The 25991-nt window shown below is 39.9% G+C and overlaps 1 long non-coding RNA gene across 1 annotated transcript; it reads left to right on the top strand.

Moving 5' to 3' along the window:
- Window positions 1-3428: 3428 nt before the first annotated feature.
- LOC135974266 (uncharacterized) lies at window positions 3429-25227 on the top strand. The gene is made up of 3 exons (XR_010591484.1): window positions 3429-3619; window positions 23700-23808; window positions 24767-25227. It is a non-coding gene; the product is annotated as an uncharacterized LOC135974266 (long non-coding RNA).
- The last annotated feature ends 764 nt before the right edge of the window (window positions 25228-25991 follow it).

The raw sequence follows: 25991 nt of genomic DNA, 5'->3' as shown, positions 1-25991 counted from the left end.
CCCTACAGTACAGAGTCTCTGATTTGATGGCAGTTTTGCAACTATTAGAACTGGGCTAGGTTTAGCTACTGTAGGTAATTTTTGTTTTAGGTAGGTGGGTAATGTGGTTAGTTTGATCAACTGTATCATTTCTTGTTCAATGGGGCCACTATTTGTTCATGAATTTAATGGATGCAATTCCCAGATTGTGTGGTGGTAAAGCAGATATATTTTATATCTTCCAATCTGGCAAGGTGAGATCACCTTTTTCTTTGCCAGTTGCTTTATAAGAAGGCTAATTCATAGTGGTTGTGTTGCTTTTATTCCTCCATAGGACAGTGCCAGATATGTCTGTCTCCACATTCTTCCTATTTTTATGATAATTTTACCTCTATATGATTCCCTTTTTTTGCCTTCTGGGGACTGGGGGGAAGTAGGGTGGATGCTAACATGAGCTTGCGGAACATCTTTAAGTATATGAGAGAAGTTTGAGCACATCTGTGGCTACTTCCAAGAAGATTACTAACTATTGCCATAACCGGATGGCTGTGCCTGCCTGAAAGACGCATATTCTTTCTAGAAAATAGAGTGTACTCATTCATCTAGGTGGTCTGTGATTCCATCTGAATATGAGGGAGGTGGGGATGGCTCTGCAGAGGGACAGTACTCAAGGTGTGGGCTAAGGAATTCTTAGAGAATAGCCCAGGGAGCTTTGGGAAATAGACGGGATGCATTTTGTTTTATTTTGAGCTCCCTCTTTGAATAAAACCAAATCCCAAGAAAGGGGTAAATTCTGATCTGCTAGAGCTTTTGTATTGTGTTTAGAGCAGGGGGGAAGCTCACATGCTAGATAGGATGGTTTTTGTGATGTGAAGACCTAGTAAATGGACTGAGTGACACTGCATAATAACTTCATATAAGCCACCAAAGAACTATCACATCAAAATAATTTTCCGTTATTATTGACCTATTCAATATTCATAATGGTGATCTAACGACAGAGGCATGTTTATTATAATGCAACAGTTTTGGTTTATATGGGTTAATTTGAATTTTCTTCTGGTTTCAACTCTTGTGCTTCGCACACCCTGAGTTTGAGTTGGAATATTCCCTACCTTGCCCCTGGTAGCATGAAGTATCCCTGCCTTGCCCCTGGTTTCAGATAGTTTACACAGAGCTACTCTGTACTTCCATTAGCAATCACCTGAGTCAGCCAACTGCCCCTTTCCCTCCCTCTGCTAAGTGATATTTAAAAAATTCATAGTATTCACTGAGGCTGTTTTAGATGCTTTGGAAAAATGGGGCAATGGAAGCTGTGTCTGTGTGTGTGTGTATCAAAAGCAACAAATAGACCTTTGGGGTAAATGTACAAAAGCTGTATTAAGTTTTGCTTTGCTGGGATGATGAACTTGCTGTTCGTGTCATTTAGAGTATTGCCTCAGAACACATAGGGTAGGTATCTAGCACAAAATCACTGATACTTTATTTTCGCCTTTGTATTTCTTCTCCTGCTTAATATCCCAGAGTAAATAAAATGGATTGTTTTAGCAAATAATGATGTATCTTTTAAAATAAAAATCAGGTTTGAATGAAACATCATTAAAAGGTTAATACCAATTTTTCTTACACTTCAGGAACATAAATTTCACTGTTCGTGTCACCTTCACGTTCTAAGCCTGATTTCTAGCTGATGAATAAACAGACTGAAGATTACTCACAGTGTACATTCATGTGTAAAATGAAATTCCCATTAAAGTTCATTGCTTCAAATGAAATATGCTTTGTAACATTTCCTGTAGAGATTCCCGCTGAGTTCTGTCATGATATGCTGCAATCCAGGCTGTCTTCTCTCATCCTTCTACTTAACACTAGAATAATGTGACTTTTTTTTTTGTGATGCTTTGTAAAGTTTTTGACAGATGATGCCAACAATGTGTGCATTATTCAACAATTTGATTGGCGAGCAATGGCAAATGGTCTTGGGCCATCAGTGACATATTTATTTAAAAGATTTATTAACATATTTTTAGTCCTTTAATTACATTAGTGTGATTTTTAGTTCCCCAGTGCCTCTGATTAACATTTTTGTGTTTTATCTGTATATGAGTACATATGAGACCTTCACCCCCGTTCCAGCCCCCAAGGGAAAGCACTGGAGTTTAATAAAGGGGCTTTAAAAGCTAGGAGTTGGAGTTGAATACTTGGAGAATACTGAATCTTCTCTTTCACTCTTCTTTCCATTGGTTTCTTGTCACTACAGTCTAGATGCTTTAAGCAAGGCCTTAAAGCTGATCCATAGCATGAAATATTCCCCAACACACACAAACATCTCTTCTCAATTGTAAGACTCTCCATACTCCTCTAAAGTAAGATGGATATAGATGACCACCCCATGTCTGATTTGTACATGTTCAATCATGTAATGAACATGAGCCACTTGCAGCAGTAATGACCTTTGAAGTGAAACCTTGTGAAGTTAGAGCCAGATACCTTCCCTTAAAATAAAAACTTATCTGTGGGGGGAGAGGGTATTCCTTATAATCCTTCAGCACAAAAAACTAGGTGAATTTATGTTCTCATTTGAAATGTAGCTAAGGGGGAGGGGGGAATCTTTATAAACTGAATGAACTAAAAGATCTGGAAGAGGGCAAGACTTTCACCTGATCTTGTTGCCTCTCTAGAGAAGACACCTTCAGAATGGGTATTGGGCATTTCCTGGTCCTTGGTAAATAAAGGGTTAACTCAATTTAGCTCCCCCCTGGCTGTTTCACAGGTGCTCAGGAGGAAGGCTATAAGAGTGGCTGATTGGGCAAAGAGCTGAGGGAGTGTTTGTGGAAAGGTAGGTTCTAGATTAGGGGTCGGGGGATAGATCACAAATTAGAAACCCTTGCTTTTTATGTTATCACTTTACTTCTGGCTGATTGTGGATGTTTGTTTCTTGCTGAGTCATTTCACAAGTTTATAAAACGTCTAGTAAGAATTTCTGACCTGCTGTAGCTGGATATTTACTCACCTCCTCCAAAGAAGAGGATTGTTACCCAAAAATAAAAAAAGCAAACACACAACCCAAAACAGAATCCCCTTCTTTGTTGAATCCTTCTACTTGTGTTAGCACTGTTGTGTAAACAGAGAGCATTTAGATGTGATGGCTCAGCTGGTGTAAATCAGCATCGCTCTATAGATTTCAGTGGAGCGATGGTGATTTACAGTCAGGGCCGGCTCTAGGCACCAGTGTTCCAAGCATGTGCTTGGGGCGGCACTTCTCAAGGGGCGTCACTCTGGCTTTTTTTTTTTTTGCTTGGAGCCGGCCCTGTTTACAATGGCTCAGAAGCTGGCACAAAATGCTGGACACATCTGTTCAAGATTGTCTTACTAGGGCTCATGTTTTCCAGAGGCTGCTGTCTCCTGCACAACTGGCATCATTTGCTAAAATATAGATTTTAGCCTTTGTAAATGATTACTATCTAAAAAGGAAGAGTGAGACTAAGGGGAAAACAAAACTAGGAAGAAAGGATTCTGAGAGTTCTCTAATCTCTTTATCTCCCAGTGCAAAATTGTCAGTGGCAGCCGCGTGGAAGCTTAACAGAGTTCCAGAAAAACAAAATCTATGTGCTTCTTGGTGGGAAGAAGAGCTGCTACAGTGAGTAGGGCACCTGCTCAGATTATTAAACTAGCTACTAAATCTATTATATGAGCTAACAGCTGCCTGGTTTAAATGGAAGTGGGGGGTGGCGGCAGCAACAGCATAATCTCTGTAAGAGATCCTTTGCTAGAGAATTTCCTTCTCAGAACATGGATTGTGTGACATTCAGTACAGACTAAAAGACTCCCTCTCCTTCCGGCATTTCCTGGGGGTGAGGCGATTGATTGGGATTGAGATGATAGTGGGATAAAACTCATTGGGAGTTAGGGGTGTTCTCAGTTGGTCTGTTTTTGTTCCAAAGTCTGTTTTTTGAATTGGCTTGTTTCATGTCTATGGCCTCCGTTTTGTAAATACTCACACACATGCTTAGCTTTAAGGCAATACTTCAATATTTAAAGTTTAGCTTGTATATGCTTAGTATTGAGTCCTGTGTTTTTAAATTTTAATACATCCAAAGAACTTGACAAAGGCAACTGGAAAATATAAATAAAAAGTCATACAAAATTAGTGAGAAAATGATGTCTTAGTAGTCTAGAAATTTGGGGCCAAATTCTTAGCTGGAATACAGGGTTTCAAATCTACAGAAGTTATACCAGGAATGGATTTATTCCAAGATCTCTAGACTTCAAGGCCCTAGACTAGATTAGATGCATTGGGGTAAGGAGGTGTAAATCTAATTAACTTGAAGTTACATCAGTTGAATCGTGTAAGGAGGTGAATGACTTCAGCAGAAATTTAAATTTGCACAGATGCCATGCTGTGACAAGCTACTGTGGGAGGAATCCTTTGAACTGTAACCAGCTGTCTAAATGGTGTATTGGTTCTGCATCCCCAAAATGCCAATGTGAGGTCATGTACAATGGCAATTCTAAAGTGGCAAATGTCTATAAATATCCACATATTCTGAACCTCAATTTCAGCTACTCACATGGGGAAGACTGGGGTGGCTTTCTGCCAAGGTCCCCACCTGAGATCTGTAGTTGCCAAGATCAAGATTGGTCTTGGTTTGGTTTATGGAAATGATTAGTCTCTGGGTTGGGCTGAGTAGAGAGTGGCTATAGACGAAACACATTACATAAAATGCATTTGAAACAGCAAGGCCATGCTGTGTCTTGGCCCAGATGAGAAATAGGATAGTGTTTAAGGTGCATAGTGTGATAGCCCATCTTCCTAATAATCGTGTGTTTTGTTAGAGTGGGGACAAGATCATTCTGAGCACCTAAATCCAAGTCTCCCTAAATCTTCCTTGCAGAAAAATAGGACTCTTTGCACTAAAATATACTAGCTGGAGGGTATCTTCTGCATTCAGTTACATAGGAATGAGTTAAAATGCAAATCACAGAAAACTACTGTGGAAACAGGCTTTTCATTTCACAGCTACAGCTTCACGCCAGTAATATTGTCGCCCACTGCAGTGTTGTCAGTTCCCTTAGCAGGATGGCTGCCCTCATTAATATGGTCAGAGGGAGTGCAGAGACAGGAAAAAGAGCAGTTTCCAAATAGTGTCAGGTGACTAAAGTTAGGACATATAAATTCTTACTACTGCTCAGTAATTAATTATGTTAGTTGTAGTTTTCACTGTACACCTCAGATCCTGTGGCATCTCTAAGGGTATGTGTTAGTCTGTGGATGGGTTACCAACCTCCAGCTGCTGTTATACTATAACTAAACCTTGCACGGCTGCTGCGTTCTGTGTAGATAATACCGTTTCTATATTAATATACGGTGATATGCCAGCCCAGCAATGCTTGCTCATGAGTTTATGATTTGATTACAATAAAATGACTGAGTCATCTGAGGATTTTTTGAAGCAGCACCATCTGCAGCACCTCTGCTGGTTTTCTTACGCTGACCTTGGAGTAAGCCTAGTCCCTTTCAGAACTGAGCCCAAACATTTTTAAAACAGCATCATGAAATATTGAAATAGTTTCTATTTTCATTCCGTTTTCATTTAATTTCCAGGGTGAAAGCAGACCCAATTTTTTAGGCCCCCCCCAATGTTTTTATATCAATTTCTTAAAAATGCTGTCAAAGCCACTCTCAAAATACTAAGGGAAACATGAATTTACCAATACAATTTTGATGATGATGCAAAAACCAAAAAAATTGAAAAAGTCAATGAGTTCTTACTAAACCTCCCATTTTAGAAAATAAGCCATATGTTTCCACTAAAACTTTTGGTTTGAAAAATGTTGAATAGCTCTAATTCTTTTGCAGATGCTACCATCATGTTATACACAGACATGCCAACCCCATGGAAAAAACGCAGAAATTGGGCTTGTTTTTGGCTTAATTGGCTTGTGAGTTGCTAGTTGGCTAGTTTTTGGCTTGTAGCTTGTTGTTTCTTTTTTGTTTTTTGGTTTTTTTTTATCGGCTCCCAGCAAGCAGGGTCAAGGAGAGGGAGAGAGTCAGGAGTGCACAGTGGACCCACCACCATACCAGACTGCACGCCGGGGGGATCTAGTCACATAGAGTGTTGGGGTTCTTAGGGATTGGCTTGTTTTGAAAGGGGATTAGCTTGATTTTTAGCTTAATGTGGAACTTGGGACACTTATTTACCAAGTGAAAGTTGGCAACCGTGGTACTGCACCTTTCCAGCTACTGTATCATTTTTCAGCCTCCTACTGCCACTGTAGCTTCTGTTGCTTCTTGCACCACTGGCTCTGAATGCAGCCCCTTGTCTGTAAAACCGTCTTGTTAGGAGATAGATGCATGTTAAATGACTTCAGGCCTCTTCAGGAAAAAAGAAAAATATATAAATAGAATCATAGCACTCAAAAGATTAGAGATGACCTAATACCAAAGTCAGAGAAGAGTTTTTCTACAGTATATTTTTGAGTGCTTCAGCCAGTCTAGGCTTCACTGATTCATATGATGGGTTTCCAATATTTCCCTAGGAAGACAAGTAGACACACCATTTATTAGATGATAGATACTTCCCCCATTATCACAGTATCTTACAGTGTTTAAAAGAATCCCAGGACATCTCACTTTCTCTGACTATTGCTATTTGATTAGATTAATAATTTTTCAATCTGCCAGCCTTCATGAAAGGTTAGTTTGACTGGTCACTGCCTCTTGTTAAAAGCTTTCTTCAAACACCAGAACTTCCTGTGACTGCATCATTTTACTCCCCAAAGTCAGTCCTACACTTTGAATCCATCTCCTGAGTCCCTGGATGCAGTTATATGTAATAGCATAACTGACTGAGCTTTCCAGAAGCAATGTAATCACTATTCTTCTTTTCTTGCTATATAACATGTTTAATCATTGCCATCTTGAAAGCAACAGAACATTTTTACAAACCTCTAACTACAGCAATATAAAACAAAACCAGAAAGGAAATGCAGCAAATCGCACACTTGCTTATTTTTGCCTATTTATACGTTAGCTTATTGTCAGCTGTTCATTTAGAAAATCCTTCTCTGAGTAATTTTATTTTCCTTGTACTTTACTGCTGTGATCTGCAAAGAGGATTAATTCACTGTGTTCTGTTGTGGCAATCCACTATTTATCAAAACCTTATGATGTCTTCTTTATACATTTCTGAGATTAGGGCCCCAGCTTCCCATCTGTGTGTCTCAAATTTGGTTTCAGTTGATCAGGTATTAATGCATATGTTTCCCTATTCTGATGATGACTAGAACTTGTTACTTCTAATTTATGGGAGGAAATTTTATTTCTATTGAGCTAGATTCTGCCCCCATGTTACTCATGTTCTGTGGTGTTTTACTCTGCAAAGAATCCCATGTGTTTAAATGGGACTCTTTGCAGAATAAGATTCTACATAAAATGATTGAGGGGAGCAGAACTGAATCCTTGGAAGTCATTGTTGAACGACTCCATCATTCTACAATCATTTCCTCGAGTTGGTTGTTGATGTTCCTGGTCGTTTTTCTAGCGTGGATGATGTTTTGTGCAGTTCTTCGCTCCCCTTTAGAGGGTGAAGCCTGAATGCAGGTGGTTTCTTAGTATTTACAACCCATAAGAAGCATGTTCTCATCTTCTTCCTGTTCTGCAACAAGGAATACATTCTCTGGGAAGGTGTCAAGTATCAGCTGTGTTAGTCTGTATCCACAAAAATAACAAGGAGTCCGGTGGCACCTTAAAGACGAACAGATTTATTTGGGCATAAGCTTACCTCATCTCTCAGCATGTTCAGAAAGACAGTAGTACTAAACAACTACAAGTGGCAACTTCAGATCTGAAGAAGTGGGTTTTTTATCATGAAAGCTTATGCCCAAATAAACCTGTTAGTCTTTAAGGTGCCACCAGACTCCTTGTTATTCTCTGGGAAGTGAAGATCATAGAAAGAGAGATGGTACTCACACTCCCTTTGCTTATCTGATACTCAGCGTTCCTTCCCCTCTGCAACACACCTGTTCCAATCCCCCTACATATCTCTCTGGTGTCTCCCCCCATTATTATTATCCCTTTCTTCTGTCACTATTATGATCCCTTTTCTCCTTCTTACCCTACCTAGATGTTATACCTTAGTACCCAACTTCTTTTTCCTTTTCTCCTCTATCCTAGTGGTAAGAATCCCCTATATGTTTCCAACATACTAGGTCTGCTCCAAGAGCATCTCCTGCTGATCAGTGTGCCACTCTATACTCTGAACGTGTTGGATGCATGTAAAGCAAGAAGAATGGGCTAAACAGAAACATGATTCATAATATAAGTAGGCAGTGTGAGGTGTTCCAAATACCACAATGATGAACAGGGGCATGGAAGCATCACCTCTTTTTCCTCCCCATCAACAAGTAGAGTACTTTTGCTAAGTAGATCATCAGGCAGGGGTATTTCAATAGCATAACCATGTTTTGTTTAGCATCTGATGCTAACACTTTGCTTACATTCATTTCTCTTTCATGTACTACACAACTGACCCATTAACTTTCAACAGCCTTCCATATCCCTGCTTCTATCTTTACTGATATTATCCCCAACGCTAACATCTATTTGTTCAAGAATGCCTTCAAATCTCAAAGGCTAAACCCTAGAGAATATGAGATGTGTACCAGTTATCTTTTGGGGCTGAGATTCAGGATGGTGGTTGTTTACCAAACCAATTTATCTATCCTTAATTATAATGAAGATTTCCCATAGGATCTCTCAAATCATGCATTCCAGGTCAATGTATTTCATTTTTTCCACTGTGCCTGAGCAAATAATCTGTATAACCACTTTTATAGAATAATATGCAACCATTCCTTTCTGAGAACATTTTTTTGTACCAGTAGACAATTGAGAGGAGCTATTGGAGAAAGTCCAGAGGAGAGCAACAAAAATTATTAAATGTCTACAAAATTTGACCTGTAAGGAAAGATTTAAAAAATTGTTAGGATTTAGTTTAGACATTAGGGAAAATAAATTCCTAACTGTAAGGGTGGTTAGGCGCTGAAAAAAATTACCTACGGAGGTTGTGGAATCTTCATCATTGGAGATTTTTAAGAACAGGTTAGACAAACATCTATCAGGGATGGTCTAGATAATATTTAGCCCTGCCTAAGTGCAGGTGACTAGACTAGTTGACTTATCAATGTACCTTCCAGTCCTACATTTCTATGATTCTATTCCCATCTATTTCTGATATCTACAAAGTACAGGGATTAAAAGTTTGATAAAGTTTTTGTGTGTGAAGCATCTGGAATGAACACTGATGAAATAAGTGACAATAAAAGAAGCTGTGTTGTTAAATGTCACACCTGCATTTTGAGGGGGTGGGGAGGGAGAGCTGTTTTTTGTTTGTGTTTTGGTTTTGTTAGGGTTGCTTGGCTGATACACTATTTCTGCATCAGGCCACTTTAATCACCCTGTCCCTATATATTGTGAAAGTTGTTACAAACTGAGGAACTGACTTTAACAAGAAATGTGCTTTCCAAACTGCCCTGCAAAAGCTTTCTGTGTACCTTGTCTGTCTTGTTTTTTAATTGTAAATACATAGCATCCTTTGTCATGCGTTACAAACTTTGTGTCCTGTATATCATTCAGCAAACCTTTTGAGGAGGTGCAAACTTTAGAATGAAATGTAAGGACCTTTCCTGTAATCCTTGGCTTAAATTGTTTAAAACAAGATGTGGGTTTGGACAATTCTAGCCCAGTGATACCAGAAAAAGCATGAAGAATTTCTTGGGTTAAAGTTAGATTTGTCACGGGGTACAGTTTTATTATAATGAGAGATTTTTTTGAAGATGGGTTGTTTGGCAGCATAGTTTTATCATCTCTCACCTAAGCCTCTCAGCATGTTCAGAAAGACAGTAGTACTGAACAACTTCAAGTGGCAACTTGACTTTCTGACAGAAAAATCAAACAAGCCATTGAAGCTCATTTCTTTCTTCCAAAATTGCATACATGAATCATTGGCACCTTTAACAAGTTGGAAGATCTCCAAATGTATCTGGTCAATAACACTCAGCTTCAAACAGAGAGCTGCAGTAATTTCTTTCAGGATCTCAGTGATGTGCCTCTCACAAAGCTGACGAGCAAGTTCAAGGAAGCTTTTACATTACTTATGTTGTGTTTTCGCTTTGTGAATTTCTTTGATATCAACACTCTGGCACATCTCTAACATTCTTTGAATGTAGTGTTTAAGTGGGAATGTGGATCAATTGTTAGAGAGGGCATATCTGGGAGATTTTGACAAACAATCTCTTTGCATTTTTGAAGTCCATAAACTTAATTACTGCATCATCTTCATTTTACGAATGGATGATTCATGCTTTATATATAAAATATGTGATCTTGAAATGTGTGCATGTATATTGTGCATGTAAAATGTGTGTACAACTATATGGGAATGGGGTGCCATGCCCCCGGAATATAAGGATGCTTTCATAGTCCAACTATGCAAAATAAAGGGAAGCATATCTAGTGATGGCAAACACTGTGGAATCTCACTGCTGTATGTAGCAGGGAAGATACTTGCATGGGTTGTCCTCAACAGGCTCTTCTCTAGTCATCTTGGTCCCTCAGCATGTCTTCTGCTGTTACTTGAGCAGGGAAAACTTACTTCTATGCAAGGCCATCAGTGGAGATAACCTCCCCTCTCCAGCCCCACAACCACACTCCCACTTCAGTTATATTGTATGGCAGTGGGACTCAGTCTCACAAACTTTGTATTTGATGGGGAGAAGCCACAAAGTTGCTCAGCCCCTGTAGAGCTTCCCACATCTGGATCTCGATACAGCTCTGGTAGCACAGAAGCAAGCTGAGGGATGGTGCTCTAGCCTGCATTTTTGCCCAGAGACATGGTTACTTAGGTTTTGGCTTATGGAAAATGGGCCAAAATATACCCTACATAAGTTTTTTATGTACTGCACACATACAAATGTATCTATAATATACATGCTGTAGATTGAAAAGACACCAATACAATCTGAACCAGATGTGTACGCCTCTATAAAAGACCTGGAATGCAAACAAGACCATGGCAGAAAAGACAATGGCAAAGAGGGCTGGAGCCATTATGGATCCTTGTTTGATGCTCTTGGTGACGGGAAGGCTTCTGATGAGTCACCACACTCCATCACTCTGGCCATGATGTCATGATGAAATGAACGGATGACAGTAATCCTCTTCTGCAGGCAACCAAATTTATGAAGGAGTGTCCCCTGTAATTCACCAAGTCAAAGGCCTTGGTCAGCTCAACAAACACATTGTACAGGTCATTGTTCTGTTCATGAGCCTTCTCTGGTATTTGTCGTGCTGCAACAATCGTGTCCGTGATGCCATAGCTAATATAAAAGCCACTCTGTGACATGATTTGTGCAGTCTGACAAATATAAGGGAACTTTATACTGACCGGACTATAAAAGTGAAGGCCAAAAACACACCAAGATCTATTATTCCCCCCCCCCCTTTTTTTTACCTAAGAAGGCAAAAGAACCAGCCCTTTGGGTATGGGGGGGGTATCCTGGTTGGATAATTTGGTCAGCTCTGTTGCTGGGAACATATGGAAAGAAGTTAAACTTGACTTGGTTCAAGGTAAAATAGATTCATAGATTCTAGGACTGGAAGGGACCTCGAGAGGTCATCGAGTCCAGTCCCCTGCCCACATGGCAGGACCAAATACCGTCTAGACCATCCCTGATAGACATTTATCTAACCTACTCTTAAATATCTCCAGAGATGGAGATTCCACAACCTCCCTAGGCAATTTATTCCAGTGTTTAACCATCCTGACAGTTAGGAACCTTTTCCTAATGTCCAACCTAGACCTCCCTTGCTGCAGTTTAAGCCCATTGCTTCTTGTTCTATCCTTAGAGGCTAAGGTGAACAAGTTTTCTCCCTCCTCCTTATGACACCCTTTTAGATACCTGAAAACTGCTATCATGTCCCCTCTCAGTCTTCTCTTTTCCAAACTAAACAAACCCAATTCTTTCAGCCTTCCTTCATAGGTCATGTTCTCAAGACCTTTAATCATTCTTGTTGCTCTTCTCTGGACCCTTTCCAATTTCTCCACATCTTTCTTGAAATGCGGTGCCCAGAACTGGACACAATACTCCAGTTGAGGCCTAACCAGAGCAGAGTAGAGCGGAAGAATGACTTCTCATGTCTTGCTCATAACATACCTGTTAATACATCCCAGAATCATGTTTGCTTTTTTTGCAACAGCATCACACTGTTGACTCATATTTAGCTTGTGGGCCACTATAACCCCTAGATCCCTTTCTGCCGTACTCCTTCCTAGACAGTCTCTTCCCATTCTGTATGTGTGAAACTGACTTTTTTTTCCTAAGTGGAGCACTTTGCATTTGTCTTTGTTAAACTTCATCCTGTTTAACTCAGACCATTTCTCCAATTTGTCCAGATCATTTTGAATTATGACCCTGTTCTCCAAAGCAGTTGCAATCCCTCCCAGTTTGGTATCATCCGCAAACTTAATAAGCGTACTTTCTATGCCAATATCTAAGTCGTTAATGAAGATATTGAACAGAGCCGGTCCCAAAACAGACCCCTGCGGAACCCCACTCGTTATGCCTTTCCAGCAGGATGGGAACCATTAATAACAACTCTCTGAATACGGTTATCCAGCCAGTTATGGACCCACCTTATAGTAGCCCCATCTAAATTGTATTTGCCTAGTTTATCGATAAGAATATCATGTGAGACCATATCAAATGCCTTACTAAAGTCTAGGTATACCACATCCACAGCTTCTCCCTTATCCACAAGACTCGTTATCCTATCGAAGAAAGCTATCAGATTGGTTTGACATGATTTGTTCTTTACAAATCCTTGCTGGCTGTTCCCTATCACCTTACCACCTTCCAAGTGTTTGCAGATGATTTCCTTAATTACTTCTCCATTATCTTCCCTGGCACAGAAGTTAAACTAACTGGTCTGTAGTTTCCTGGGTTGTTTTTATTTCCCTTTTTATAGACGGGCACTATATTTGCCCTTTTCCAGTCTTCTGGAATCTCTCCCGTCTCCCATGATTTTCCAAAGATAATAGCTAGAGGCTCAGATACCTCCTCTATTAGCTCCTTGAGTATTCTAGGATGCATTTCATCAGGCCCTGGTGACTTGCAGGCATCTAACTTTTCTAAGTGATTTTTAACTTGTTCTTTTTTTATTTTATCTGCTAAACCTACCCCCTTCCCATTAGCATTCACTATGTTAGGCATTCCTTCAGACTTCTCGGTGAAGACCGAAACAAAGACGTCATTAAGCATCTCTGCCATTTCCAAGTTTCCTGTTACTGTTTCTCCCTCTTCACTAAGCAGTGGGCCTACCCTGTCTTTGGTCTTCCTCTTGCTTCTAATGTATTGATAAAAAGTCTTCTTGTTTCCCTTTATTCCCGTAGCTAGTTTGAGCTCATTTTGTGCCTTTGCCTGTCTAATCTTGCCCCTGCATTCCTGTGTTGTTTGCCTATATTCATCCTTTGTAATCTGTCCTAGTTTCCATTTTTTATATGACTCCTTTTTATTTTTTAGATCATGCAAGATCTTGTGGTTAAGCCAAGGTGGTCTTTTGCCACATTTTCTATCTTTCCTAACCAGCGGAATAGCTTGCTTTTGGGCCCTTAATAGTGTCCCTTTGAAAAACTGCCAACTCTCCTCAGTTGTTTTTCCCCTCAGTCTTGATTCCCATGGGATCTTACCTATCAGCTCTTTGAGCTTACCAATATCTGCCTTCCTGAAATCGATTGTCTCTATTTTGCTATTCTCCCTTCTACCCTTCCTTAGAATTGCAAACTCTATGATTTCATGATCACTTTCACCCAAGCTGCCTTCTACTTTCAAAAAGAAGAACAGGAGGACTTGTGGCACCTTAGAGACTAACAAATTTATTAGAGCATAAGCTTTCGTGGACTATAGCCCACTTCTTCGGATGCATATAGAATGGAACATATATTGAGGAGATATATATACACACACATACAGAGAGCATAAACAGGTGGGAGTTGTCTTACCACCTCTGAGAGGCCAATTAATTAAGAGAAAAAAACTTTTGAAGTGATAATCAAGCTAGCCCAGCACAGACAGACAGTTAGATAACAAGTGTGAGAATACTTACAAGGGGAGATAGATTTCAATGTTTGTAATGGCCCAACCATTCCCAGTCCTTATTTAAACCGGAGTTGATTGTGTCTAGTTTGCATATCAATTCTAGCTCAGCAGTTTCTCGTTGGAGTCTGTTTTTGAAGTTTTTCTGTTGTAATATAGCCACCCGCAGGTCTGTCACTGAATGACCAGACAGGTTAAAGTGTTCTCCCACTGGTTTTTGAGTATTTTGATTCCTGATGTCAGATTTGTGTCCATTAATTCTTTTGCGTAGAGACTGTCCGGTTTGGCCAATGTACATGGCAGAGGGGCATTGCTGGCACATGATGGCATATATCACATTGGTAGATGTGCAGGTGAACGAGCCCCTGATGGTATGGCTGATGTGATTAGGTCCTATGATGATGTCACTGGAATAGATATGTGGACAGAGTTGACATCGGGGTTTGTTACAAGGATAGGTTCCTGGGTTAGTGGTTTTGTTCAGTGATGTGTGGTTGCTGGTGAGTATTTGCTTTAGGTTGGGGGGTTGTCTGTAAGCGAGGACAGGTCTGTCTCCCAAGATCTGTGAGAGTAAAGGATCATCTTTCAGGATAGGTTGTAGATCTCTGATGATGTGCTGGAGAGGTTTTAGTTGGGGGCTGAAGGTGACAGCTAGTGGTGTTCTGTTATTTTCTTTGTTGGGCCTGTCTTGTAGGAGGTGACTTCTGGGTACTCGTCTGGCTCTGTCAATCTGTTTTTTCACTTCAGCAGGTGGGTATTGTAGTTTTAAGAATGCTTGATAGAGATCTTGTAGGTGCTTGTCTCTATCCAAGGGATTGGAGCAAATGCGGTTATATCTTAGAGCTTGGCTGTAGACAATGGATCGTGTGGTGTGTCCTGGATGGAAGCTGGAGGCATGTAGGTAAGTGTAGCGGTCAGTAGGTTTCCGGTATAGGGTGGTATTTATGTGACCATCGCTTATTAGCACAGTAGTGTCCAGGAAATGGACCGCTTGTGTGGATTGATCTAGGCTGAGGTTGATGGTGGGATGGAAATTATTGAAATCATGGTGAAATTCCTCAAGGGCTTCTTTTCCATGGGTCCAGATGATGAAGATGTCATCAATGTAGCGCAAGTAGAGTAGGGGCGTTAGGGGACGAGAGCTAAGGAAGCGTTGTTCTAAGTCAGCCATAAAAATGTTGGCATATTGTGGGGCCATGCGGGTACCCATAGCAGTGCCGCTGACTTGAAGGTATATATTGTCCCCAAATGTGAAATAGTTGTGGGTGAGGACAAAATCACAAAGTTCAGCCACCAGGTTAGCTGTGATATTATCAGGGATACTGTTCCTGATAGCTTGTAGTCCATCTTTGTGTGGAATATTGGTGTAGAGGGCTTCTACGTCCATAGTGGCCAGGATGGTGTTTTCTGGAAGATCACCGATGGATTGTAGTTTCCTCAGGAAGTCAGTGGTGTCTCGAAGATAGCTGGGAGTGCTGGTAGCGTAGGGTCTGAGGAGAGAGTCTACATAACCAGACAAGCCTGATGTTAGGGTGCCAATGCCTGAGATGATGGGGCGTCCAGGATATCCAGGTTTATGGATCTTGGGTAGCAAATAGAATACCCCTGGTCGGGGAAAAACTTCAAAAACAGACTCCAACGAGAAACTGCTGAGCTAGAATTGATATGCAAACTAGACACAATCAACTCCGGTTTAAATAAGGACTGGGAATGGTTGGGCCATTACAAACATTGAAATCTATCTCCCCTTGTAAGTATTCTCACACTTGTTATCTAACTGTCTGTCTGTGCTGGGCTAGCTTGATTATCACTTCAAAAGTTTTTTTCTCTTAATTAATTGGCCTCTCAGAGGTGGTAAGACAACTCCCACCTGTTTATGCTCTCTGTATGTGTGTGTATATATATCTCCTCAATATATGTTCCATTCTATATGCATCCGAAGAAGTGGGCTATAGTCCACGAAAGCTTATGCTCTAATAAATTTGTTAGTCTCTAAGGTGCCACAAGTCCTCCTGTTCTTCTTTTTGCGGATACAGACTAACACGGCTGCTACTCTGAAACCTTCTACTTTCAGATTCTCAACGGGTTCCTCCCTATTTGTTAATATCAAGTCAAGAACAGCTTCCCCCCAGTAGCTTTTTCAACCTTCTGAAATAAAAAGTTGTCTTCAATGCAGTCCAAGAATTTGTTGGATAGTCTGTGCCCTGCTGTGTTATTTTCCCAACATATATCCAGATAGTTGAAGTCCCCCATCACCACCAAATCTTGGGCTTTGGATGATTTTGTTAATTGTTTAAAAAAAGCCTCGTCCACTTCTTCCACCTGGTTAGGTGGCCTGTAGTAGACTCCTACATCCTAAATCTTCGCTACTAAAAACTTTAACTCCTGTAACCATTTCTGACTTTAATGCCTTATACTTGTATTCACTTAAAATCTATTTCTTTGTAGTTAAATGAACTTTTTATTTTTTAATCAAAACTAATCCAGTGTTGTGTTTAAACTGAATTGTTTGGGTAACTCCAGTTAAGGTAGCAAACTGTTGCATATTGACAGGCAACAGACCTGTAATATCTGAACTCTCCAGGAGAGAGCTGGGCAGTGTAGAACACCGCTTTTAGGAAAATTCAGGACTGGAAGTGTGTTGGGGTCACCCACCCTCCAAGGGGCTATCAAGGCTGGTGGAAGCCACAGGGTGGAGTGATGTTGGCAGGCTGCGGCTATACACAGACACCCAGGGTGTGATCTGCATGCTGTTTGTGAGTGGTCCAGGTTGGGAGCTACAGCAGCAAAGCATGGTGAGGCACCCAACGTTGCAGGGCAGTTGGTGACACAACCTCTCGCTCCTCTGGACTATGCCCCAGAATGTGATAGTCTGTAACTACAGCTCTGGGTTTCAGACCTTGGTAGGTAATTGTGATATCTATCAGGCCCAACAGGCTTGTAACCTGGAAGAATTTCCATTTGGGAGCCTATGGACAGGAATAGTGTTCAAAAGAGCTGGATGAAATTTTTTGCTTAAAACATTTTTTTACCCAAAAGTGCAGATTCAGGTCAACTAAAATTTTGCACATTCATGTTGATTTTACTGAATTGTTTCAATACAAAGAACCCTAAACCAAAATTCTGAAAAAAATCTGAACATTTCATTTGGATATTTTTGAAAGAAAACATTTTGATTTTTGATTTAAGACTACTTTCCGTTTTGAAATTTCCTTCTATTTTTTTATAAATACTCAATCTAAACAAAACATTTTGTTTCACTTGAAACAAAAATCCTTATTCACTAAGCTGTAGTGTGCAGCGATGCAGGCACAGTTTCTTCATATCAAAGTATTGTTTATTTGCCAAAAGGTGCAGAACACTCAGAGAAATGGATTTACAACAAGAAATCTATTGGACTATTCTTGGCATTCCCCTTAATCCCCCGTGTAGACATGGCTTCGTTTTGTTCATCCTTTTCTTCTGGAAACCAAGGTACAGCCTGCTTGTTGCAGACCCTGGCTGGCTGTCAGCCACTGTCACCCTGCAAGAGCTGACAACTTCCCCCTCCCTTTCTGCAGGGTGGAGCGGTAGTGCCATGTGATCTCCAGATTCTCAACTCTGGTAAAACAGCCATGTCACCAGACTTGGGGCTCAGGAGTTTCCTCTTCACAGTTGTTAATTTGGATATATTGTTTGTGTCTCTGCTGGTATGTTCCTTAACTAAGCCACTGTGTTGCCTTTCCTGTTTAGTTCCCTTAATAGCCCACTTTTGATCTAACTCTATCATAAACACCAGGGCTGGCTCCAGGCACCAGCTTCTCAAGCCGGTGCTTGGGGCAGCTGCTCCGGAGAGGGGCGGCAGGTCCAGGTATTCAGCGGCAATTCGGCGGATGGTCCCTCACTCCGCCTGGGAGCGAAGTACCTCCCGCCGAATTGCCGTTGCAGATCGCGATCGCGGCTTTCTGTTGTTGTTGTTGTTGTTGTTGTTGTTTTGGCTGCTTGGGGCAGCCAAAACCCTGGAGCCGGCCCTGATAAACACACAGAGGCATGCACAATAATCATAAAAATAATAGATTTCCCAGTTCCTTCTTACTCCCAATGTCTGTGTCCTCCTGTCTCCCCTTTGAAGGTCATTCCCCTCACAATAGTTTCCATGACCTCTGCTTGGGTGGGAGAGGTTATCATGAGCCATGGAGAATAGCCAGGCCAGTGCAGATTTCCCTTTAGGAGAGTAAGGAGCTAATATTCCCCTCAGAATTGGAGTCCATGTTTGAAATCCTAGCGTATTTAAAAATATACAAACTGTATAGATGTCACTATGAAGGGGTGTAGTTAAAAACTAAGATACTACCCCATTCTTGTCGCACTTTCCATCAGGTAACTTCTGACTTCAGGCAGGCAGCTCACTCAATTCTCCCAATTTCTTTCTTTCTGAAGAATAAAACAAAAACAGTAAGGGAGACACTTTCCTTGCTGATTTGGGGACTCCAGTCTCTGCACAATTTTTAAATAACAATCACTCTTAAGCAGAAATTACACTTACCCGCACCGCCAAATAGAAATCCTACTAACCTTAAATTTGTCATAAAGAATCTTATGAACAAGAGAGAGAACCCTACCAACCTCACTCATTAACCATTACCGGTAAGCCCACAGAAATTCAACCCACTGGGTGGAACCCACTCAAGATTGAATTTCTGATGTTCGGAGTCCTTATTTCATGGCCAAATACCAAATAGACCAAAAAGTTAGAATATTATCCCCATTAACCATGAATTAAACGTTTGATCCGTGAATAGGGTTATAATTAGAAGCCCTTGTGCCATCAAAGTGGTGTTAAGAAGTTGGGTTTTGTGTGTTGCATTTCTAAGGATGGGATTTTCAGAAATGTTAACCATTTATCTAACTTTGCTTTTATTTGCTCTCTATGGGCATTTTTACCATGGACTTTGATGAGAACAGAGTTAGGCCAACATTGTGTGCTTTAGAAAACCCAACTGTGATTTTAGGTGCCCGATCCTCAGCTGCTGTATATAAGTCAGATTGTCGTTCTGTTGACTTCAGTTGAGCTATGTGGATTTACACCAGCTGGAGAGCTGTTTCTCAGTCTGCTGTCTGCAAAGGCAACTGCTGATTTGTTAGGCAGAATTGTTACCGCCTTCTTTTAGTGGAAGACAACTTATTGTGTTTGTTCTCCTGGAAACTTGACTTTTCTTCTTTGTTTCATTTCCTTTAACCTAAAATACATCATTGAGAAAATATATGATTGCTCTTTGTGTATGTAAAACATACCAGCAACTTTGTTTAAAAATGGAAGGATAACTGCACGATTGCCAATGCAAGCAACTTAATCAAGCAGCAGTAAAACTTCTTCTTTGTAATCTTTACTGTCCTCTGATGATGAGAACCTTCTGCTGCCACAAGCTGTTAAATCTTTCATTTAAATAATAGCCTACAGCAGTTTGGACTCAAGTTATTTTACAAAGATGTCTAGAACAAGTAGGACTAGCCAAGTTGGCAAGGAAAGGCTAAGGTTTAAGTGGAATATGCACAGGCTTTTTGTTATTTTAGCTCTTTTCCTCTCTATTTTCCTATGGATAAATACATGCTACTTCATTTTAAGCAAACAGTTATGTCACTGAATTTTCCTACTATTCACAACTCATGGAGAGAAGTCTATAGTAGGAGGCCAAAACCCTGTTAAGCTCACTGAGGAATCATTACAGTCAAACTGAATTATTGCTAAGTAAAAAATAAAAACTTAGGTTTTTCTAAAGATGGTTTACGTTATTTAGAAAATAAATAAATAACTCCTTTGTCTAGTCCTATTGTTGTCAGGAGTATTAGGTTCAACTCTTCCTGACCTGGATCTAAGATACTATAGTACTAGAAATGGATAATTTACTGAGGCAAAGAGTTTAATATTTTTTAAAGTATTAGTCTCTCTGCTAATTATCAATACAATATCTGCAACCACACGAGGTAAGATAACATTATAAGGACCATCAAATCTCATGCATCAGGAAATCAGGTGATCCAATGGCTGGTCAAAGACAAGTTTCCTTTCATGGGGGTTGTTGTGTAAGTATCTAGGGGCCTAATCCAAAGGCCACTGTTGGTCATGGAGGTTATGGCCAGAAGGGACCGCCAGGTTGTCTCATCTGACTTCCTGTATATTACAGGCCACCAACACCAACCAGCACCTGCGTCCTAAACCCAACAACCAAAATTAGATCCAAGTATTACAGCCCAGGTGAGACTAGACTATTACGTGCCTCAGGCACAGAAGAGGAGGGACTAAAGTGCTCCCACTGCTAGAGGCCCTCACAATGATGGGGAATAATTAAGTGAGAGATACCCAGATAATCCTGGCAAGTGACCCACACCCACACACTTCAGAGGAAGGTGGAAAACCCCAAGGTCACTGCCAATCTGACTTGGGGAAAAATTCCTTCCTAGCCCCACCTATGGTGATCAGTTAGACCCTGAGCCTCTGAGCAAGAACCCATCAGCCATGCACCTGAGAGAGAGGATGCTCAGTACCACTTCAGAGCCTGGCCCTCACTTTCCAATGTCCCATCTCCAGCCATAGCCATCCCTGCCTCTTTAGAGGAAAGAGATTAAAAAATAAGAATTGAATACAATGAAGATGGGGGGAGTGTGAGTCTCTTCTTGGCTCCTTGCCAGTGGCTGGCTGAAACCTGAAGCATGAGTTTTAAGGAACAGAAGATATAAATTGGAAGTGAGTCTCAGAGGCCTGCCCCACACCATCACAAGCAACTATCTCATACCATTACACTCATAAAATTGTCCATCTCTCTCTCAAAGTTAACCATGTTGTTTTCCCCCCACAACTCCAGTTGGGATGCTTTTCCAGAACCCCACCTTTCTGGTGGTTAGAAACCTTCTTCTAATTTCAAGCCCAAATTTGTTCATGGCCAGTTTATATCCATTTGTTCCTGTGCCAAACTTTAAGATTAAACTTCAGTGAACTTTGGATCAAATATGGGAGCTGGGGAAAGTGGGGTCTGACTTCCTCTGAAGCATTTGTTACTGACTGCTGCTAGAAATAGAATACTATGCTGGATGGATCATAGGGCTATTGTATGTCAGTTCTTAATTTCCTGCCTAATATCTGCTGCTGTGCACCGCTCAGCATTTCCTGGGAGCTTCTGAGTACCCTCAACTCCCTCTGACCAAATCCTGGAGATTATTTCTGAGAGTTTCTTTGTGGCATGATAATCCATTTGGAGCAGCAAATCTAATCTAATGAAGGATTTTTTTTCAGTGTGATGAATCCATGCCTTTTGAGACATGAACCAGGAACTTCTGGATCTCAGAATTATAAATCTACCACTTGATCTAAAGGAGAGACATTAATACATGCCAGTAGTACTAACACATGCACTTTTTGTCTCTGAGCTCTGTGGTCAGAACAGCACAATATGCTTCTAAGTAATGTATGAAATCTGAGGAGCATATTTTTCAGCTCTCTAGAAGTCCATTTTCAGAAATCTTTGAGTGAGGTAAATCACAGATGCACTCTAGTAGACTGAGGACTGGTGATGCATCTCCTCAGCAAGCTTCTGGCAAGCATACTGCAGCCAGACTCCTAGCCACGTCAAGGAAGTTTCAGTTCTAATTGTGTATGTGTGTGTGTGTGTGTGTGTGTGCACCATTGCTATAAAGAGTATTTATTCACCACCTTAGCAGACTCTGTGCAGCAGAGATTAAGGAAGAAGAGAGAAAATTCTACATTAAATAAAAATAGCATTTGATATTGGGAGAAGTTCCACTAAAATACACTTTTTTCTTTTTGATATACAGACTTAGACCATGATCCTGCAAACACTTAGGCATAACTTTTAACACCTGAGTAGTCTCTTTGTCTTCAATGGAGCTATTTATGTGTTTGACTTTAAGCACATGCATAAGCATTTGCAGGATCAGGCCCTTTATTTTCTTCTGTTGCTTGGTCAGGAAAAAGTCTGTCTTTTCTCATATCTTTCTCTTTAAATGTCTTGTTTCTTTTAATCTTTAAATGTCTCTTTATCTTCAAAGACCAGCTTCAAAGATATGGTAGCGTCTGCTTTCAACTAGAGCAGAAGCACTTCAGATTTAAAGGGTTGGTTAGCCACCTGCTACATATTTTAAAATTTTGGCTGGGCGAATGGTTCTCTTTCATCTTTACATCCCCCAGATCTGCACTCCTAGGCATATTACTGAGTTAGACCATATTCTAGACCATGTATTCATAAAACACATATAGATAGCTCAGAGCTAAAATGGATAAATTATAATCCTGCCTATCGATGCTAGAGCATATGGTCCTTATCATTAAAGAGGCAACATGTATCCACTGTTAATAATACAGTAGTATGAAAGAGACCTCAGTATTTTTAGAGTAGGAAATAAATGTGGTATTTTAGTTTACACTATGGTAACTATGTAAATATTGCTTTTTTAATCAATGAGCTCTGGATGTACCAGAACGTTTGGTATGTTCATAAACATGTTATATTTACTTGAGGTTTTTGTACTTTGTCATCCGGCATTTTATGTTGTGTAATAAATTGAAGACATGTTTTATATAATTTCCTTTGAAATTTTTAAATAAGATAAATATTAAGACATCCATCCTTTTTCTTTTACTGTCCAAATGTATTTATGCCAGGAATCTACATAAGATAGTTAAATAGATTTGCAGCTAACTTGCAATTTTCACTAAATCATGTTGTGTAGTGAACAGATTAACTAACCTAGGGCACAATTTATAATATACTCTGAATTACTACAACACTCATAAACAAAGAACAAGCTGACTATATCGGTGACAGATTGTGAATGCCATATTAAAGGATTTAACTGTATGACTCAGAAATTCAGCATATTCTTATCAACAAATAGCACTTGCATGCATGAATAGCTAAATTTGAATTTAAATAATTCCAGTATTAGGTTACCAGTGGAAAACCCGTGAGATAAGCATCCACTACTGCAACCCTAGGCTTTGTGAAATTGGGTTGTTTGGATCAGATTCTGCAAACCTGTAAATGCCTGTTTTCCCTTGTCTATTCAGAATGTAACTTCTGTGGGGCAGGAACTGTCATTGTGGGTGTGTGTACCGTGTCTAGTGAAATGGCCCCCAACCTCTAGGCACTGCCGTCATAATAAAAAATAATGAAGAGTAGTTTGTGAATGGAGGGTGTCTTTGAAATAAACATATTACTGAGGGTGAGACGCTGGATGGCAAAAGTGGTTTAGTAATGGGTCACTAGAACCATTTGGAAAATGTGTTTTTTTTTTTTCTGCAGGAAATTTTAACAAAAATGGGTAAGTTGTCTTCATCTAGATTGTAACTAGAAAATTTGTCTTTTTATCCCCCCCCTTCCCCCCCCAAAAAACAACCAACCAAACAACCCAATCCCAAATGCAATTTTTGTTTTTATTGCCCCCAAAGTTTCATTTTATGTCAGTAGATCGGAGGGGGCAGGGATGGCCTAGAAACTAGGCAGTTTTGCTTTTTCAGTTCGTAGGTTTTCAGTTTTCTGACACATTCATGTTTTTTTTTCCCTAAAAAGCAGACTCTTTTCTAGAAAATTCCTGTTTGGTTGAAACCCCAATTTTCTACTGAAAAAACTTTGAATAACCTCAGGAGTCGCCTTTAAGTCACACTGGATTGACTCTAGAGCGGTGAGTGCGCTTAGTTACTTATTGCTCTTTGATGACCAATATTAAATGGGTCTCAGTACAGGACTTGGTGGATGTTGCTCACATATTACTAATAAGTATTTTGCTGGTGGTAGAAAGGCTTAGGAGCACAGGGAATGTTGTACTGCTGCTGTCTGTGCTGTAGCTGTTCAGTGTATCAGCTGAAGGTGTCAATATGGTGCTACATTTAATAAAGCAAAGACATCTTAGTACCATACATCAAGTTCTCATACTTTTTCTCCCCCTGGTTTTCAGCACTATATTTCAGTCACCAATTATCCTATCAGAATAAGACTCATAAACATTTCTAATATAGTTTGGATCAAAACTTTCCAGCTCAGTCTCAAAAAGGGAAATCTAAAATATTATGCTAAAACACACTGAGCAGATGTACAAGGAAACTTTACCAGTTAACAGCAGTGAGCAACATAAAATAAATCAAGTACCCTAGTAGTATCTTTGCCACCACTGATTGTCGTACACTGTTAAGTAAAGGTTAAGTATTCAGTATTTCCTATTAAGGTATGCATATGGCAGGAAGTCATTTAGAGACTGCCAGTGCCTAGAGCACTGTAGTGGGAGTCAAGAGACCTGGGTTCTGTTCTTTGATCTGCAACTGGCCTGCTGGGTGAGCCTGGGCAAGTCACTTCATCTCTCTGTACTACACTTTCTCTGTCTTTCTGTTAGATTATTAGCTCTCTGGGGTAGGAACTGTGTCTTACAATTTGTATGGTGCCTGACACAATGGGGCTGTGACAGTCCTAATACTGTAGCATGGTTATGCTTACTTTTCAGTAGCACCTCCCTACTCCTATGTAATATGTGCTCAGATTCCCAAATACCTGAGCTGTGAAAGGAGGATAAAAAGAAAGTTGAAAGGAATTTGTATTAACAAGCACTAGTAAAACCTAATGATCTTTTAATTGTCTGCCCTTGATAGAAAAGGAAAACATCATGGGAGAGAGAGAAGAAGAAAAATCATCTGGTTAAATGATTAGCACAATGTGTGAAATGTATTGGTTAAGTCCAAGAGAGAGAACCAAGTGCTATAAAGCTAAAGTTGTGTTCCCAGTTGTACTTTGTATAGTATGAACAAAGATTCTTGAAACGATGGATGAGTAAGGATTTTATACGACTTTAGCCAGTAATGTTGCTTGTAATGTATTCCCTGGGAAGTCAATTTAAAACTTTCACAGATAAACTGTCCAGATCTATTGATCTGCTAGGCCCATGAGAAGTTGTCCTGTGTAAAATACATTATCCAGACACACATGGTTACAAAAGTACATTTCCTGTTGTTCATATGGATAAGCTAAATTATTACTTAACTTGCTTGGCTGGCCTTGATATTATGATTCGATTTGAAGATGAAGTGAAGAATATTAATAGTTTAACTGAAGCTTAGAGGATCCACTTTTGTATTATTTTTCACATGTATAGTAAAGGTCACTTTTATGGAATGTACAAGTATATTTAAATTAAAATGGTTTATCTTGAAATTATCTATTAGCTACAAATCTTTCTTACTACTTTAAGTATATTTAATCATTCTCTTTTAAACATATTTATGGAGGCATCTATAGAGCGTCTTACGTATTTTACCATAAATATAGTGTTCTTGATCTGAATGATATTATCAACACAATAATCTGTTTTACGGGGCCATCTACCAAAAGCATGGCTTTTCCTTGGCACACAAGGAAAGTGTGGGAAATTTACATTTTTCATGAAATTATTGTGAGCATTTTGTATCTTTTCCCTACACTAAAATATAACACTTACACTTTGGTATGTGCCATTTTCATCATTCTCATTTTAGCATGACTAGTATTCCTTGACTCTTCACTTGGAACAGGCGTTTCAGCAACTGCTATACTTAACGCCACATAATGGAGTTCATTCTAAACATTTTAGCTGTTGTATTGTTTGGATATTTCTTTCATCCACTAGGCTGCAATAGGGCCAGATCCTCAGTTGGTGTAAATTAGCATTGGCACATGGGCATCAATGAATCTATGCTAATTTATACCAGATGAGGATCTGGCCGGTGGTCTCTGTTTTGAAGGTGAATATTTTCTGGAAAATTGCAGGGGGGGAGGTATTTTGCTGATTTTCGGTACAAAGAGTTGAAGAAAATATATTTCCCACCACTTTATATATATATA

This window comes from Chrysemys picta, chromosome 11 (assembly GCF_011386835.1).
Source record: "Chrysemys picta bellii isolate R12L10 chromosome 11, ASM1138683v2, whole genome shotgun sequence".
Classification (NCBI taxonomy): domain Eukaryota; kingdom Metazoa; phylum Chordata; order Testudines; family Emydidae; genus Chrysemys; species Chrysemys picta.
This window is presented reverse-complemented; position numbering and strand designations above follow the sequence as displayed.